General features: G+C 45.2%; 1 long non-coding RNA gene across 2 annotated transcripts in view; it reads left to right on the top strand.

Moving 5' to 3' along the window:
- The window catches only part of LOC144807910 (uncharacterized), a 282,409-nt gene extending 267,767 nt beyond the window's left edge, over nucleotides 1-14,642 (top strand). For both annotated transcript variants that reach the window (XR_013606517.1, XR_013606518.1), the window contains one exon: nucleotides 14,356-14,642. This is a non-coding gene — a long non-coding RNA (uncharacterized LOC144807910). The remainder of the gene's footprint in view (nucleotides 1-14,355) is intronic.
- The last annotated feature ends 1,990 nt before the right edge of the window (nucleotides 14,643-16,632 follow it).

Raw genomic sequence — 16,632 nt, 5'->3', positions numbered from 1 at the left:
AAAATAAAGTGACAGTGCATCTTGCCAGAACTTAATTAGCAGCAATAGGCAGAAATGTATGACCTACTAATGCAAAGTACCGTCCCAGTCATAATGAAACACAGTTGCTTTTCCGTTCTTTTGAGCTAGCAAATATCAGATCACTGATCTAGATTTGTACAGTACTAGTGAGATACATAAAGTGTCATAGTGCGCATTACAAAAACAAGCAAACACTTTTGGCAGCGAACCAATAAAATACAAATATCAATAGACCAACTGTCTCAGCCCCTTAGAAAATCAAACAGATAATACATGTTCGTTGCTTCTCTGAGCTGAGATACTAAAGCGCTAACGTGCAGCAACTCCTTGAGAATATTGGGGTACATAAAATTGACATATGATATTGTGCACGTTTAAACAGGTAGAAAACATGCAGCCACCAACTACAAACTTCAATGGAGCAAAGAAATACATCTTTCTCTACCCCTCCAACTACATTAAAGTGCAAGCATGAAACATGATATAAAAACAACAGTAACTTATAAAATAATGTATACCATTATTCACATTAAGAGACATGAGTAAAAACAAACCTCCTAAAGTATAAAAAATTAATCAATGAGAGTAGTAAGTTGTCAATTCTTTATTGTTTAAGTTAATTAAAACCATAACAATATCACACTACAAGTAAAGTATCAATTTAAAATAGTAAAACATATATATAAAGGAAGAGACCAAAAGAGAAAAGACATGTTGATTATTTAGTCTGAAAACCAGAAGTGGTGTCCTCATTATGAGACCAACCAAAATATATTCACAATTCTGTAGTGCCAGCTTACCGTCGAGTCACGGTTCCAGCAAATAACAACTTTAAAAACATTTTAAACATTTTTTTTTTAATTCCGATAAGAAACCCTAAACATTACTGTATTGGCCATGCCATGTAGTTTTTCTCATAAAATAATAAGAATTTCATCATTTTACAGGTGATTGTAGCTTCGCCGCTTTGTTTGTTATGCTACGGAAAATTTGGAAGGAAGGGTTCTGCGGCCAAACTTTCTTTATCTCGGTGTACTTCCACGCCATTTTCAGGTATTTGCCGTAGCATGAGTTTGGATCGTCTTCCTGGGCTTGCCACAGGGCGTCGTTTGATGTATTAGATCGATTCTGCCAAAGTTTATACCAAGCTTTAATCATGGCATATATTCTCCCTATCTCCTGCTTGATAATGCCAAATTCCAGGTGGACCTGTGTTGGGGCTGCTGTCTGCGGTAGACATAAGACTTTTTTCTAACTAATGTTACCCCACCATGGTCAATCTTTTGGCTTTCGTTTAGTATGCTTGTTAAAATAGCTGGGACAATACTAAGCTTATCAATTATTGGGCCACATACACAATCTTTGCCTCCTACTACATTTATTTCTAGCTCCTTAATAGTCAGATCCGCTAACGTTTTCTATTTCGTATTAATTCCAACGATAAATGAGGCGATTATATTTATCAGGTCAATTTGGGTATCTAACTTGTCTGACTGCATATTGAGTACTGTTATTGTGGTTTCTAGCACTTTTAATAATGATGAATATGCTGACTGATGGATCCCTTCTTTTATTTCCAATGTTGCCCTTCCTCTGCTACTATCTCCACTTTTGTCATGTTCCACTACTTTGTCTGCTATTATTGTATTGTTCTGAAAAAGACTTGTTGTGTTGTCACTTTTATGTAGCCGTACAGTCAGGTCTTGATCATTTCTTTTCGTATTGTGACTTATTAGGCTCTGAGTTTGGATAGGCAGGTCCAATGTACATGATGTTTCAATTATTGGTTGCGAGAGCTCTATCTTCTTTCCTATTGATTCTTTACTCTTTCCGTTCTCAGTGCGATTAAGAGTCTCAGTTATTCCACCCAGAGTATTCACTGAGTTTCCAGTGTCCAGGTTTTGCGTGTGACCCAGGAGAGCGGGAGCAGGCTAAGCAGGTGAAGCGGCGGTGGTAGCAGTGCGGATCTGAAACCGAGAACCGCAAATTATTTGTTCTGAACTGCGGGGAAACCTGCCCGTGTCCTGCTGACCTATGCCCTGCCTGTAAGCGCCCATATAGTGTTGGAGGTGGCCGGAGCTGTAGCCAGAGCAGGAACCGCTAAACTGTGCTATTTGCATCAGAGACCGCGACCTGACTTCCACGTCGACTTCAGTCTTTGGCGGTGGGTCAGTCTCTTGGGGGCAGCAGCCGCAGCCTGCATTCACGGGCGGCAGGGACCGCGAGGGTTCAACGCTGACTTTACCACACCACAGGTGAGCCGGAAGAGTGAGAAGAGCCACAAACTTGCTCGAGGCTTTTCTCAAAGCTCAACAGCAGCGAGCAGGTACCCAAAGCGGCAGGAGCCAAGAACTTGAAATTTAAAAGTCGCAGATACCGTTAACATTATTTTCAAAGAGATAGAAGCTCCGCATATGGGGAGTGAGCCGACAACTCTTTTGGAGGCATTTGTAGCCTAATTTGACTGTGTGGAGCTGGTAGCCAGTGGCAGCAAGCGCCAGAGAACTGGGGCGGGTGCCTCCCTGGCAACGTGAAAGTTACTGGGGATTGAGAGATGAGGCACGTGGATTGCTCATTCCCCCACACTCTCCCTACCCCCATACCTCCACTCTTAACCAGGAAATATAGTTCTTCCTCTACTCCCCCTGCTCTTTTGTAAACTCAGGTGAGTTAAGGATTGAGTGTGGGGTCAAGGAAGGGGGGTAAGTAAACAAGGCAAGTCAGAGCAAGTATAAGCTCCCGAGGGCTCTGATAGCTGGGGGACAGAGGCAGTTTCTTACTACAGTAGGTTCACGGAGTATGCACGGCCTGCTTACGGACAATTGATTACTGTGGCGGTGGTAGCAATTTGATCCTCCAGCCAGCAGAGACCAGTGGACCAGCGGAGAGTGGTACAGGAAGTTTCTCCCCTTCCCTTATCATAGTAGGGGTCTAACGCGGTTCAAAGTAGTACACATGCACCACCAGGGGAGAAAAATAACCTCCCCCCCAAAAAGAAACGCAGGAAATAGCCATTTAAATCTATTCTTGAACAGTGCTGTGTATAAAGAAAATAAACGGCATTACACAGTGCAATAAAGCATCAAACGTCCAAATTTGAAGCAAATAATTAGGTCAGGGAGATCCAGAAAGCAACTGACACAAATGGCAGGAAAGCAAGGTGGCAAGAAATCCAAGGAGACGGATGAGTCACCTGAGAAATCAGTCCAAGAAAAGACAAGCCCACTTATTCCTTTACAATATTCAATATTTGTGAAAACGGCCCCTAATAGGAAATTTATGTTTCTAAAAGATCCCACAACAATTATCTTTTCAAAAACAGGCATACTGGAGGGCCTTCCGAACCCATTGACACCTCAAAAAAATCTATTAAGAGCTGAGACCAACAACTCGGAGATCAAAGACACATAGAATAATAGTCACCTAGTCATACAAGCTCAAGTTCATGCCTCTGATTATTCTGACTATTCACATTCAACGAACAAACCCAAGATCACATCTCCCAGAGGGGTATACTAAATATAATTATCACACTCGGATGCACCACTTTTAATCCAAGATAATGTGAGCAACCATCAAGATATACCCACCTAATATAACTAAATTGGTAGCAAAAGTCATTGGATCTAAACTAACGCCTATCCACCAAGCCATGTGCAAAACAGGCACTTTTTCAAATAGCTGGAAAAAAGCAGCCTTGATTCCTCTTTTAAAAAAAACTTCACTTGACCATAATGAACCAAACATTTATCACCCAAATTCCCATCTCCCACTACCAGCTAAAATAGCTGAATTTTTTTGAATGAACAGCTGGTAACCTGTATTGAATCCAAAATAACACTTATATACAACCCAGTTTGGTTTCCATAAGGGCCATGGAGACAGCCTTATTCAAGGCAAACAAAGAGATCAGGCAGGTTCTAGATCAAGGAAACGGGGCAGCCCTTATCCTGTGTGAACTCTCTGCGGCTTTTGATACTGTTAATCATGCATTACTACTAAGCAAGTTAGCAACCTGCGGGGTCACAGGCATGGCCTCTAACCTGAAAAATCCTACCTAACAAATCAAAAATAAGTAATAAAATTGGAGAACTTTGCTTCCCTTTCTTTTTCCCTTCCATGTGGAGTCCCGCATGGGTCCTTGTTTAGCCCTACTCTTTTTAACATCTATGTTTTCCCACTAGCTGATTTGATAAGAAGTTTTGGATTCTCCCTTACATCCTAGGCTGACGGTTCTCAAATTGTTGTATTCATAGGAAAAAATGAAGACACAGAAATTAGATTTCATGATTGCATGCCTTTAATTTAGACTGTTGTGCCATGGACGCCTGGGCATCCTGAGTCCTAAACAAGTCCAGCATTTTTACAAAGTTTTTTCAACAATGTTGCTAACGCTGACATATCTGAAAAAATACAAATGTTAGATTCCTCCAGAGGTGAAAACAGTTTTTTCTCAATTGTCTTAGCCTGAAAATTGTTTCTTTACCAGTAATATCAGAAATTGACCAGGATAGTGCGTGGATACTTCGAGCTGGGAAGACGTTGGGTCGGAACACGATGAGCTCTTGTTATGGTTAGCTCCCTCAAGTACTTGGGCAGCACATAGGTCTTGATGAGCCATTCCAAATGGTGCCTTTGCTTTTGAACATGGCAGACTTCTTTCTCCATAGTAATAACTTGATCTTCAAGATTAGATATTTTGAACTCATCCTCCTTCAGTCTCTCTGGGAGTTGCCCAATAGTTTCTTCAATTTAAGGCAATCCCTCGTGTCCTAATGTATGTTGTGAACAACAAAAACAATATGAACATTTCTACCATAGTGAATGTACCATCTAGCAACATAACACCCTCAAACCTGCTTCTATGCGCTACAGTAGGAGATCATGGAGTAGCTTAACTTGTATCTATAGTTTCTTTGGGAGAATAAATAACCTCATTCCCATTTACAGCAAGTGGGTGTCATTATCAGTATCAGCATTCAGCGAAGATTGGTATTAGTTGGCTTCACAGCAGTCTCTGCCAAGATTTTCTTGCAGTATCGTGCACGATAATCTGGGCCAAATGAACTCTTTTCCAAAGTGGTCACTTGATGGGCCTTTTATACTGTGGCTTATCTGATACGGGGTATTTCTGACAATGTAGATATGTCTGAATGTGCATCAAGATGCTAGTCTTAGACACATTCTTATAAACAAATCAGGTAAAAACACATCAATTCAGACTACATAGTTTATGTTAATTAATATTAACTGACCTTGAAATAGAGATCACAAGGCCCTTGTACCAGAATGATGTGTGTATCAGGTGTTTTATTGATATAATTGTCTGAATGACTTGACACTTTCACAGGTTCTTGTAAATATAAGGAGAGATGGCTTTTGACTCAAAGGCAGATATGTTGATATTTAGGCAAAAATTGAGTCTCAACCTGCTCAAAATGTAATCTGGCCATAGGACTTAACATCAGTGTAATCTTTTAAATTCTTTAATTGCAGGGGGTCCAGTTCTCTGGAGGACAACCTGATGTTAGACTGTAGTGGTACATTTTAGCACACCTTACCCCATTTCCACTGATATTACGAATCCTGTCGGAGATCAAGGGGAACAGGATGAACAGATGAGTGCCTCAGTGCAGATCCAAACATGGAAGGACATGGCTTTTGTAGTTCGGACTGGACTGTTCCCATGGGGCACAGGGTCAGCGCTGATTTGCATATCGCCATTGTCTAACCCAGGGTGGTGTGGAGTGGAAAAACGATGGATTTGGGCCCAGATCTTTGGACTGGGGTGAATGTGTGACATTGATCCACATTCTGTCCATCACTGTTGTGTTTGCAATTACCGCTCTAAGTGTACTGGGGATGCTCAGACGTGAGTCCCAGGCACTCCACACCACTGGAATCAAGCTAGCCGGGCTGAAGAGAGGTGTTACCTCGAAACCGGGCCGGTCCTCGGATGCTTGTTTCCGTTCTGGGAAGGACATGGCTTTTGTAGTTCGGACTGGACTGTTCCCATGGGGCACAGGGTCAGCGCTGATTTGCATATCGCTATTGTCTAACCCAGGGTGGTGTGGAGTGGAAAAACGATGGATTTGGGCCCAGATCTTTGGACTGGGGTGAATGTGTGACATTGATCCACATTCTGTCCATCACTGTTGTGTTTGCAATTACCCCTCTAAGTGTACTGGGGATGCTCAGACGTGAGTCGCAGGCACTCCACACCACTGGAATCAAGCTAGCCGGGCTGAAGAGAGGTGTTACCTCGAAACCGGGCCGGTCCTCGGATGCTTGTTTCCGTTCTGGGAAGGACATGGCTTTTGTAGTTCGGACTGGACTGTTCCCATGGGGCACAGGGTCAGCGCTGATTTGCATATCGCCATTGTCTAACCCAGGGTGGTGTGGAGTGGAAAAACGATGGATTTGGGCCCAGATCTTTGGACTGGGGTGAATGTGTGACATTGATCCACATTCTGTCCATCACTGTTGTGTTTGCAATTATCGCTCTAAGTGTACTGGGGATGCTCAGACGTGAGTCCCAGGCACTCCACACCACTGGAATCAAGCTAGCCCGGCTGAAGAGAGGTGTTACCTCGAAACCGGGCCGGTCCTCGGATGCTTGTTTCCGTTCTGGGAAGGACATGGCTTTTGTAGTTCGGACTGGACTGTTCCCATGGGGCACAGGGTCAGCGCTGATTTGCATATCGCCATTGTCTAACCCAGGGTGGTGTGGAGTGGAAAAACGATGGATTTGGGCCCAGATCTTTGGACTGGGGTGAATGTGTGACATTGATCCACATTCTGTCCATCACTGTTGTGTTTGCAATTACCGCTCTAAGTGTACTGGGGATGCTCAGACGTGAGTCCCAGGCACTCCACACCACTGGAATCAAGCTAGCCGGGCTGAAGAGAGGTGTTACCTCGAAACCGGGCCGGTCCTCGGATGCTTGTTTCCGTTCTGGGAAAAACATGGCTTTTGTAGTTCGGACTGGACTGTTCCCATGGGGCACAGGGTCAGCGCTGATTTGCATATCCCCATTGTCTAACCCAGGGTGGTGTGGAGTGGAAAAACGATGGATTTGGGCCCAGATCTTTGGACTGGGGTGAATGTGTGACATTGATCCACATTCTGTCCATCACTGTTGTGTTTGCAATTACCGCTCTAAGTGTACTGGGGATGCTCAGACGTGAGTCCCAGGCACTCCACACCACTGGAATCAAGCTAGCCGGGCTGAAGAGAGGTGTTACCTCGAAACCGGACCGGTCCTCGGATGCTTGTTTCCGTTCTGGGAAGGACATGGCTTTTGTAGTTCGGACTGGACTGTTCCCATGGGGCACAGGGTCAGCGCTGATTGGCATATCGCCATTGTCTAACCCAGGGTGGTGTGGAGTGGAAAAACGATGGATTTGGGCCCAGATCTTTGGACTGGGGTGAATGTGTGACATTGATCCACATTCTGTCCATCACTGTTGTGTTTGCAATTACCGCTCTAAGTGTACTGGGGATGCTCAGACGTGAGTCCCAGGCACTCCACACCACTGGAATCAAGCTAGCCGGGCTGAAGAGAGGTGTTACCTCGAAACCGGGCCGGTCCTCGGATGCTTGTTTCCGTTCTGGAAAGGACATGGCTTTTGTAGTTCGGACTGGACTGTTCCCATGGGGCACAGGGTCAGCGCTGATTTGCATATCGCCATTGTCTAACCCAGGGTGGTGTGGAGTGGAAAAACGATGGATTTGGGCCCAGATCTTTGGACTGGGGTGAATGTGTGACATTGATCCACATTCTGTCCATCACTGTTGTGTTTGCAATTACCGCTCTAAGTGTACTGGGGATGCTCAGACGTGAGTCCCAGGCACTCCACACCACTGGAATCAAGCTAGCCGGGCTGAAGAGAGGTGTTACCTCGAAACCGGGCCGGTCCTCGGATGCTTGTTTCCATTCTGGGAAGGACATGGCTTTTGTAGTTTGGACTGGACTGTTCCCATGGGGCACAGGGTCAGCGCTGATTTGCATATCGCCATTGTCTAACCCAGGGTGGTGTGGAGTGGAAAAATGATGGATTTGGGCCCAGATCTTTGGACTGGGGTGAATGTGTGACATTGATCCACATTCTGTCCATCACTGTTGTGTTTGCAATTACCGCTCTAAGTGTACTGGGGATGCTCAGACGTGAGTCCCAGGCACTCCACACCACTGGAATCAAGCTAGCCGGGCTGAAGAGAGGTGTTACCTCGAAACCGGGCCGGTCCTTGGATGCTTGTTTCCGTTCTGGGAAGGACATGGCTTTTGTAGTTCGGACTGGACTGTTCCCATGGGGCACAGGGTCAGCGCTGATTTGCATATCGCCATTGTCTAACCCAGGGTGGTGTGGAGTGGAAAAATGATGGATTTGGGCCCAGATCTTTGGACTGGGGTGAATGTGTGACATTGATCCACATTCTGTCCATCACTGTTGTGTTTGCAAATACCGCTCTAAGTGTACTGGGGATGCTCAGACGTGAGTCCCAGGCACTCCACACCACTGGAATCAAGCTAGCTGGGCTGAAGAGAGGTGTTACCTCGAAACCGGGCCGGTCCTCGGATGCTTGTTTCCGTTCTGGGAAGGACATGGCTTTTGTAGTTCGGACTGGACTCTTCCCATGGGGCACAGGGTCAGCGCTGATTTGGCGATGATGGAGTGGAAAAACGATGGATTTGGGCCCAGATCTTTGGACTGGGGTGAATGTGTGACATTGATCCACATTCTGTCCATCACTGTTGTGTTTGCAAAGTGAACTTTTAGAGAGCACCTTTTACCTAACCTTCATCATAGTGCCTCCATCACGCACCCTTAGACCAGTTTGGAATTATCAACTGTTCTCAGGGACTGTCTTACATCATCTCTATACACATCATACAGCCCTGAAGAGTCACAGAACCAATGCCTGTGATGGAACACGTGTTGGCTGGCCATCTGTGTCCTATACAGTTGTAGCTTCATTAAATAAACTTTTAAACTCTGAACTGGTGTCGACCACAGCTATAGTGACTCCATTAACATTGTGATATCCTCACTACGTCTTCCCGGGACTGTGCTCATTGTGAAGTGTGGACTCTGTGTGGTCTATACAACACCCGGGGGTTATTGAGTATTCCCCCTGACCTTGCAGCCCCGCACATACTTAGGTTCATTGCAAATAGCGCGCACATTAGGCAAAGTGCCAGTCTTCCTGCCCTCACTAAAAACCCTACCCCTAGCCTTCAGGTCATAACACCATCATCCCCTAAATCCATCACCCCAACTCCAACTGTTGGGAGAAACACCATATCACCACTGCTAGAGGTTGAGGACAGTGATGAGGGCACAGTCGCAGTACAGAGACCCCACAACACCCAGGACCAATACACAGCAAAAGCTCAGAGGCCAAACCTCAGCAGTCCATTCAGAGAGGTTGGAATCACATCTTGTGTATGGTGCCCTGGAGATGCCAATCATCTCCTCACTGTGCCTGCAGACAAAGCAGATATGCACGGTCATTAGGCAACTGCAATGTGTATTCAAGTCACTGCAGAATATGGAGAAAGTGAAGGAAAGGTGGCTAGCAGTAATAGAGAGGGAACAATGTGTGCAGAGACAGAGGCACAGGCAGTATCTGGAAAGGTATGATACCTTTATCCGCTCCATCAACCACCTGAAAGTCGGAAGACAATGCTGGCAAGGTGGACTCTGAACTTTCAGACCAACATGGTGCACGTGGGTTTGTGCAAGTCACCACAGCACAAGAGAGCATTCAAAACTACAACTTCTCTATCCCCAACATCCCAACCCCACCTGACAGCGAAGAGGGCTCTTGCCTCAGTGGCATATCCCTTCATGATGAATGCAGTACCAGGTGTTCATGCCCCACACTTCTGGCATTCAGTCCATCATTTTTTGCTGCAGCACTTTTCGCCCTAAGTGGGATGGATATGCCCAGACGTGGGTCCCTTGCTCACTGTGCCACTGGACTCACGCTAGCCTGGTTGATAAGGGGTGTTCCCTGAAAGCGGATGCAGAATGCCTGTTTCTGGTACAGGGAGAACCCGGCTTGGCAGTTCAGGCTGGACTGTTCCCATGTGAAGCCCAGTCAACACTGGGTTGCCTCTGATGGAGTCCAAGCTGGGGTGGTATAGTGAGCAATAGCACAATGGATTTAACCCAGATCTCTGTATTGGGGGTGAGTGATTGATTCATTCAGCATTCCACCCATCATTTGTTGCCGCAGTGCTTTTCACCCTAAATGGGATGGGTATGCCCAGACGTGGGTCACTTGCTCACTGTGCCACTGGATTCAACCTAGCCTGGCTGCTGAGGGGTGTTGCCAGGATGCCTGTTTCCAGTCCAGTGAGGACCCGGCTTGGCAGTTCGGGCTGAACTGTTCCCATGAGGATGAGGGTCAAGACTGATTTGCATATGGCTGGATCCAAACTGGCGTGGTTTAGTGAGCAAAGGAAAGATGGGTTTAACCCAGATCTTTTGACTGGGAGTGAATGTTTGATTCATTCATTATTCCGTCTATTAACTGTTGCTGCATCGCACTTCCGGCAATGACTTGTTGACAGTTCCTTGGCTCACTGTTGCTGACAAAGCACTGAACACCAGAGGGTGTAAAAAGTTACTCATTAACCACACAGCAGAATGATTTGCCTTTGTTTTGTTTTCCATTTCTTACTTTGTTGTTATAGTTTTATCAATGTAACATCCACAAGGCTTGCAACAATGTTGTAGCAACCTGAATAAAAGGTGGTCACTGAATTATCTACCAAGCCTTACATTCCTGTGTGATATCTCATTATATTTTAAAATCTGGCAGCATGCATTCAGCCTGTACAGTAGTGCCCCGCCGGTCTTATGGAGGCTGCCAAAGCGAGACTTCAGGATCCCAAAGGTCCTCTCAATGATTCAGGATGTTGTTCTCTGTTGAATTACCTCTCACATATTTTCCTCAGAGTCAGGTACGGTGTGAGTATCCAGGGATATAAGGCATATGCACTGTCACCTTAAGAGCATAAAAAGGACAACCAATAGGTCACACTACAAACACCGTCCTGGCCACTGTATTCTTTAAGTCTGCATTTCTCTCACAAAGTAAGAAAGAAACCATCGCCACATTCACCCTGTGCCGGTTGGTTTTGTATTCCACTGTGGTGGAACATGAATGAGTCGTGGGTGCTGCTTGGGAATCTGGCCACAGGGTATGTTATGAAACAGGAGGCATCACACAATACCTGCTCTTTGAGGGCTTTATTTATGATGCCCCTTGAGGCACTTTTGCTCCTCCGAACTTTACTTTTTTGACATTCTGGTGGCACAATGTGCCACAGCATATTTACAAGGCTACGGAAAGCTACTTTACGTGGCTTTTTATGGCCTTGTAAATATGTTCCCCTTTCAATCAGATTTCAGGCATTCCATGGGTGTCTAGAAGTGGGGTGGCGTTAGTGAAGCACAACAAGGAGAAATGTTTTCATTTCTCCTTGATTTTTCCTCTTTCTATGTGTGCTGCATTCTGTAGCACACATACGAAGAGGAAATTGCCTGAATTGATTGATTTTGAGCAGGAAGGTGTCTCTTCCTGCACATAATCAATCAGTCCCACAACACAGGCATTGGTGTTGAGGAGCCTGTTATGTCCATGTAGGTCTGATTAGGAGGCCAGCTATCTGACCCTTGGAGATACTTTGGGGTTTCTTGGTCAGGGCAGGTAGGCTGGCCATAGCAGGGCAGTCCACAACAGCTGATGAATTGTTTGAGCACCATAGCAGGCCTGTGGGTAATAAAACAGTTCTTGGCCGCAGGGCTGGCTTCATAGCTGTGCAGTCCTCCTTCCTGGTAGTCCACAGGTCCAGAAGTGATCTAAAGAGTTGGGTCTGAGGGTCCTATATTGATACTTGATACCAGATTTGAAGAGAGAAAAGCTTCTGGAGTGTTCCATTCCCCAAAGGTATCTGGAATTTCCTCCCTACGTGCCTAGGCCCCTAATTGTCTGAGGGCACAAAAGACTAAGGTGAAACCCTTTGAGAGTGTGCTGAGGCATAGTCTTTGTGATGTGCAAGGGTGAATGGTGACTGCTCCTCCCCCTCTTCTTGACAGAGATGGTCAATCCTACCAACATGTATTTTCCCTTTGTCTCACCGTCTGGGAGTAATACACAAAGTTCTACTGACAGCTACACTTGGTCATGTGACTCACTGTACAGGCTGCAGGAACAAATGGTAGGAACAAGAAATTGCCCAGTTTCGAAAAAGTGACATTTTCAGAATTGTGACCTAAAATTCAACTTTACCATTAAAGAGGGTTTTAAATTACAATTCTTTAGAGACCAAGCTCGATCTTCATACCTGCTCAAAACTGAAAGTTATCACTCATTAAATGTAACAAGGTAACCCAATGTTATCATAAGGGAGAGGTAGACCTTTGAAAAATGTCAAAATTCAATGTTAGATATTTTTACTACCATTACATGTAAAACTTTCAAAATTACATGTCTTACTTGTTAAATACATGTCACCCTGCCACTCGGCTGTATAGGCTAATGGTGACTTACATATGTTAAAAAGGAAGTTTGAGGCCTGGCAAAGAGATTATTTTGCCCAGTTGAAATGGCAATTTATACCTGCACCCACAAGCTTTAATGGCAAGCCTGAGACATATTTGAAAGGGCTATTTAAATGGAAGATGCTATAAGTGCTGCAGGCCCACTAGTAACATTTAATTTACAGGTCCTGGGTACATGTAATACTACGTCACTAGGGACTTAAAAGTAAATTAAATGCATCATTTGGGCATAAAGACAATGTTACCAAGTTTTAGGGAATGAGCACAATCACTTCAGCACAGGTCAGAAGTGGTAAAGTGCCCAGTCCTAAGGCCAACAAAAACAAAATCAGCAAAAATAGGAGGAGAAGAGAAAGGTAAAATGTCTGGGGGAGACCACCCTAAGCTGATAGGTCTAATACCAATATTCCCAGTCACTTATCCTAAAGGGAACAGACCTGTGATAGGAACAAGCTAAATATCATTTGATGGAATACATATTCACACACACGCCCCAACACACACATATACATATGTTCACAAACGTGCGTCCTAAAGTCTTTACTAGAGGTCCCTCTTGAGTTAGAAACAAAATCATCTGAATTCTGTCACAAAGCTGCGGTTCCTTAAGGCATTCCTAGAAGTTCCCCTCAATCATGATGCAAGAGCCTTAAAATTCTAACATGAAGCTATCATTATTAGGTATCCTTCTCAAGTCAAATGCAAAAGCATTGATATTCTTTCATGAAGGTGCAATTCCACAAGCAGTTAGCCTTTAGCTGCCTAAGGGCAGTTAGCCTTTGGGTGTATCTGCCCTTAGGGCAGATACACCCAAAGGCTAACTGCTCCAGACACCGCTAGGATTGGACACCTCACGACGCCACGGAAGGGCGCCTGGGAGGACCCATGACAGAGACGCTTCGCCACTAAGACGGCCATCGCTACAACTATAAAAACAAGAGGGGCATTGAATGGAGAACCCGGCATCTCGTCCAACTTCAGCAGCTCTCCACTGAATTCTTGACTAGCAAGAAAATGTCAGAAGTGGAGCCACCACGTTTGTCTTCTTATGAACCTGTAAAAGTCCTGCAGATTCAACCACAACTTTATTGTCCAATTTCTGGATTACAAAATTTGTTGGGGTCCTGAGGAGAAACCCCCCCAAATCCAAAAGGGGTTCCAAATGCGTAGACCTGTTTTTTGTTTACCTAACAAATGCACTGTTGTGACAGTTGTGGCTGGCTATGTGCTAGTTGAAATTGCACATCAAATTCATTTACGTTATTCAGCACAGCCAAGCATTTATTTACGAAAACTATTGCATTGTTTGGTCGTTGACCCCCTAGGTTGTTTAAATCTGCAATAACTTCATCTCCGCTAGGGGCGCAGGAGTATGTGTATGGATGTTAGAGAGGATGTTTGAAGAAAGTTGGTGTGAATGGTGAACAGTTTGAATGAATGAATTGAGTGTAGATCATGTATTGAATTTTCTTGTATATAGTGTTTTCTTATGTTCAAACACAAAGTGTGGTGGTTTAGTCATTTTTTTTCTAACAACAATTATTCTACAACATTTGTAAAAACTTGCGGTGTTTCCTTTGAGAAAGTGGTCAACATTAAATAAATTGCCTTTTCCAATGAAATAAATATTGATTACACCGGACACAGATTGACCAGTGGCTTTTTTGTCCGTTACAAATAGCTCATTTCCTCAGTACTTTGTCTGAATGTTTCTGCTCATCTTTTCTCACTGGGATTAATTTCATTTTATCTTTATAGGTTCCAGCCACATCAAGAAAGCAATAAACACTACCTGGTGACCTGAGAGCCACACGTGGCGCCTAAGAAATCGATGATTAATAAATGAATAGATGATCTGATACAAACTTACCAGGGAGATGAAGAGAACCCGGCTACTGGCCCAGTGCCCGTACTCTGTATTCCTGGGTGCATGTTTATAACTTTTATGCAAAGATTCTGTGATTGTTTTAGCACGATGCTATGATTATGATTTTTCAAACCTTACCTCTTTTCCCTGCAAAATGAATAAACAATGCTCTTCTGATAACAAATGGCATTTTTCCAACAACTGTGTTCTTTTTTTCAGAAAAGGGGGGTGTTCATCTCACTGGATATTACCTGTCTGTTTCTAGTGTCAGGAACCCACCTGTATATTTTAAAGGTCCATCCAGGGAAGCACAAGTTCTCCGTACCCAGTCCTACATCACTGACAAACACCAATTCAAAATTGTTCCTTAGGTCTACTGTTGAAACATAATATGATAATAGTCACAGGGTGGTCCATTTATAAGTTGACTTTGAACATTTCAGCTGTTGCATCCCTTGAGACTCGCTTTGTCAGTGTCCCCTGAAAGGTACTCAAGAAACACGTTCATTGGTATAAGATTCTCTCTGTGCATACATTAAGAGAGCCATGGATCCACTCACCTTCATTAACAAGGGATTTACTGCTTTTTTATCCTATTTTGTAGGTATTGTTGAAGATGAACAAGTTACTTACCTTTGGTAACGCCTTTTCTGGTAGAGATTATATCTAATAGCACCCTTCACTTAGGCTGAGTGACCGCACAGTCCGTCTGGTGGCTGATTATTGTGCAATAGCATAATGCATCTTGAGATTGTTATCTTTGGCACCACTTATCCTTTCTTAGCCATTGGTCATCCCGTTGGCAATGTCTAGTTCAGTCCAACGAAGAAGCTAAGTGCCCATTTAGGGTCATGGCTGTGAAGCCATGAGATGGTGCTTAGAAAGCCAGTTAGATGATTCATAGCCCTATTTCAAAGAGCATGACTAAATTGGGCTGGAATGCCGCTTCTGTCCTGAGATTTAATTTGTCTGGTTACAAAGATGTATATGGGGGACCACAGGCAATGTCTGGAATTCGTTCATTCACCTGGTGGATGTTATGGCGATGAGGAATGCCATGGTTTCCAAGATGATGCACATTCATTCAATCAATTGTAGAGCACACTACTCACTCGTAAGGGTCTCAAGGGGGAGTGGTGCTGCTACTGCTCGAACAGCCAGGTCTTGAGGAGTCTTCTGAAGGTCAGTAGGTCCTGTGTCTGTCGCAGGTGGATGAGGAGGGTGTTCCAGGTCTTGGTGGTGAGGTGGGAGAATGATATGCCGCCGGCGGTCGTTCTGCAGATGCGTGGAGCAGTGGCGAGGGTGAGGTTGGCAGAGGGGAGCTGGTGGTTCGGGGTGTAGAAGGTGAGTCAGTTGTTGAGGTATGCTGGTCCGGTGTTGTGGAGTGCCTTGTGAGTGTGGGTACTTGAAGGGGATCCTCTTGTTGATGGGGAGCCGGTGCAGGTCTCTCAGGTGGGCAGTGATGTGGCTGTGGCGGGGGATGTCGAGGATGAGGCGTGCAGAGGCGCTCTGTATGTGTTGGAGACATTTCTGGAGTTTGCCCCTGGTTCCCACATAGAGGACGCTGCCCTAGTCCAGTCTGCTGCTGACTACCGCCTGGGCGACCATTCTTCTGGTTCCGGTGGGGATCCATCTGTAGATCTTGCGGAGGGTGTTGAAGCAGGAGAATAAGATGGCGTTGACTTGCTGGGTCATTGATACCGGTGAGTCTAGGATGAACCCCAGGTTGCGTGCGTGGTCGGTGGGTGTCGATTCAGCTCCCAGCGTCGTCGGCCACCAGGAATCATCCCAGGCGGAGGGGGTGAAGCCGAGGATGAGGACCTCCGTCTTCTCTGAGTTCAGTTTCAGGCGGCTGTTTTTCACCCATTGGGTGACAGCCTTCATTTCTTCGTGGAGGTTGGTTTTGGTGGTGGTGGGGGCTTTGGTGAGGGAGAGGATCAGCTAGGTGTCGTCGGCATATGAGATGATGTTGAGGTCGTTCGATCGACGATGTCGGCGAGCCATGTAGACGTTGAAGAGTATCGGGCTGAGGAATGATCCTTGGGGAATGCCGCAGATGTTCCTGGTGACTGCAGATCAGAAAGGGGGGAGGCGGACACTCTGGGTTCTGTCGATGTTGAAGGAGGTTGTCCAGTCCAGGTCTTTGTTGTGGATCCCTGCGTTGTGGA

The sequence above is a fragment of the Lissotriton helveticus genome, chromosome 1_2, assembly GCF_964261635.1.
Source record: "Lissotriton helveticus chromosome 1_2, aLisHel1.1, whole genome shotgun sequence".
NCBI classification, from domain to species: Eukaryota; Metazoa; Chordata; class Amphibia; order Caudata; family Salamandridae; genus Lissotriton; species Lissotriton helveticus.
The sequence above is the reverse complement of the archived record's forward strand: the minus strand, read 5'-3'. Positions and strand labels throughout refer to the sequence as shown.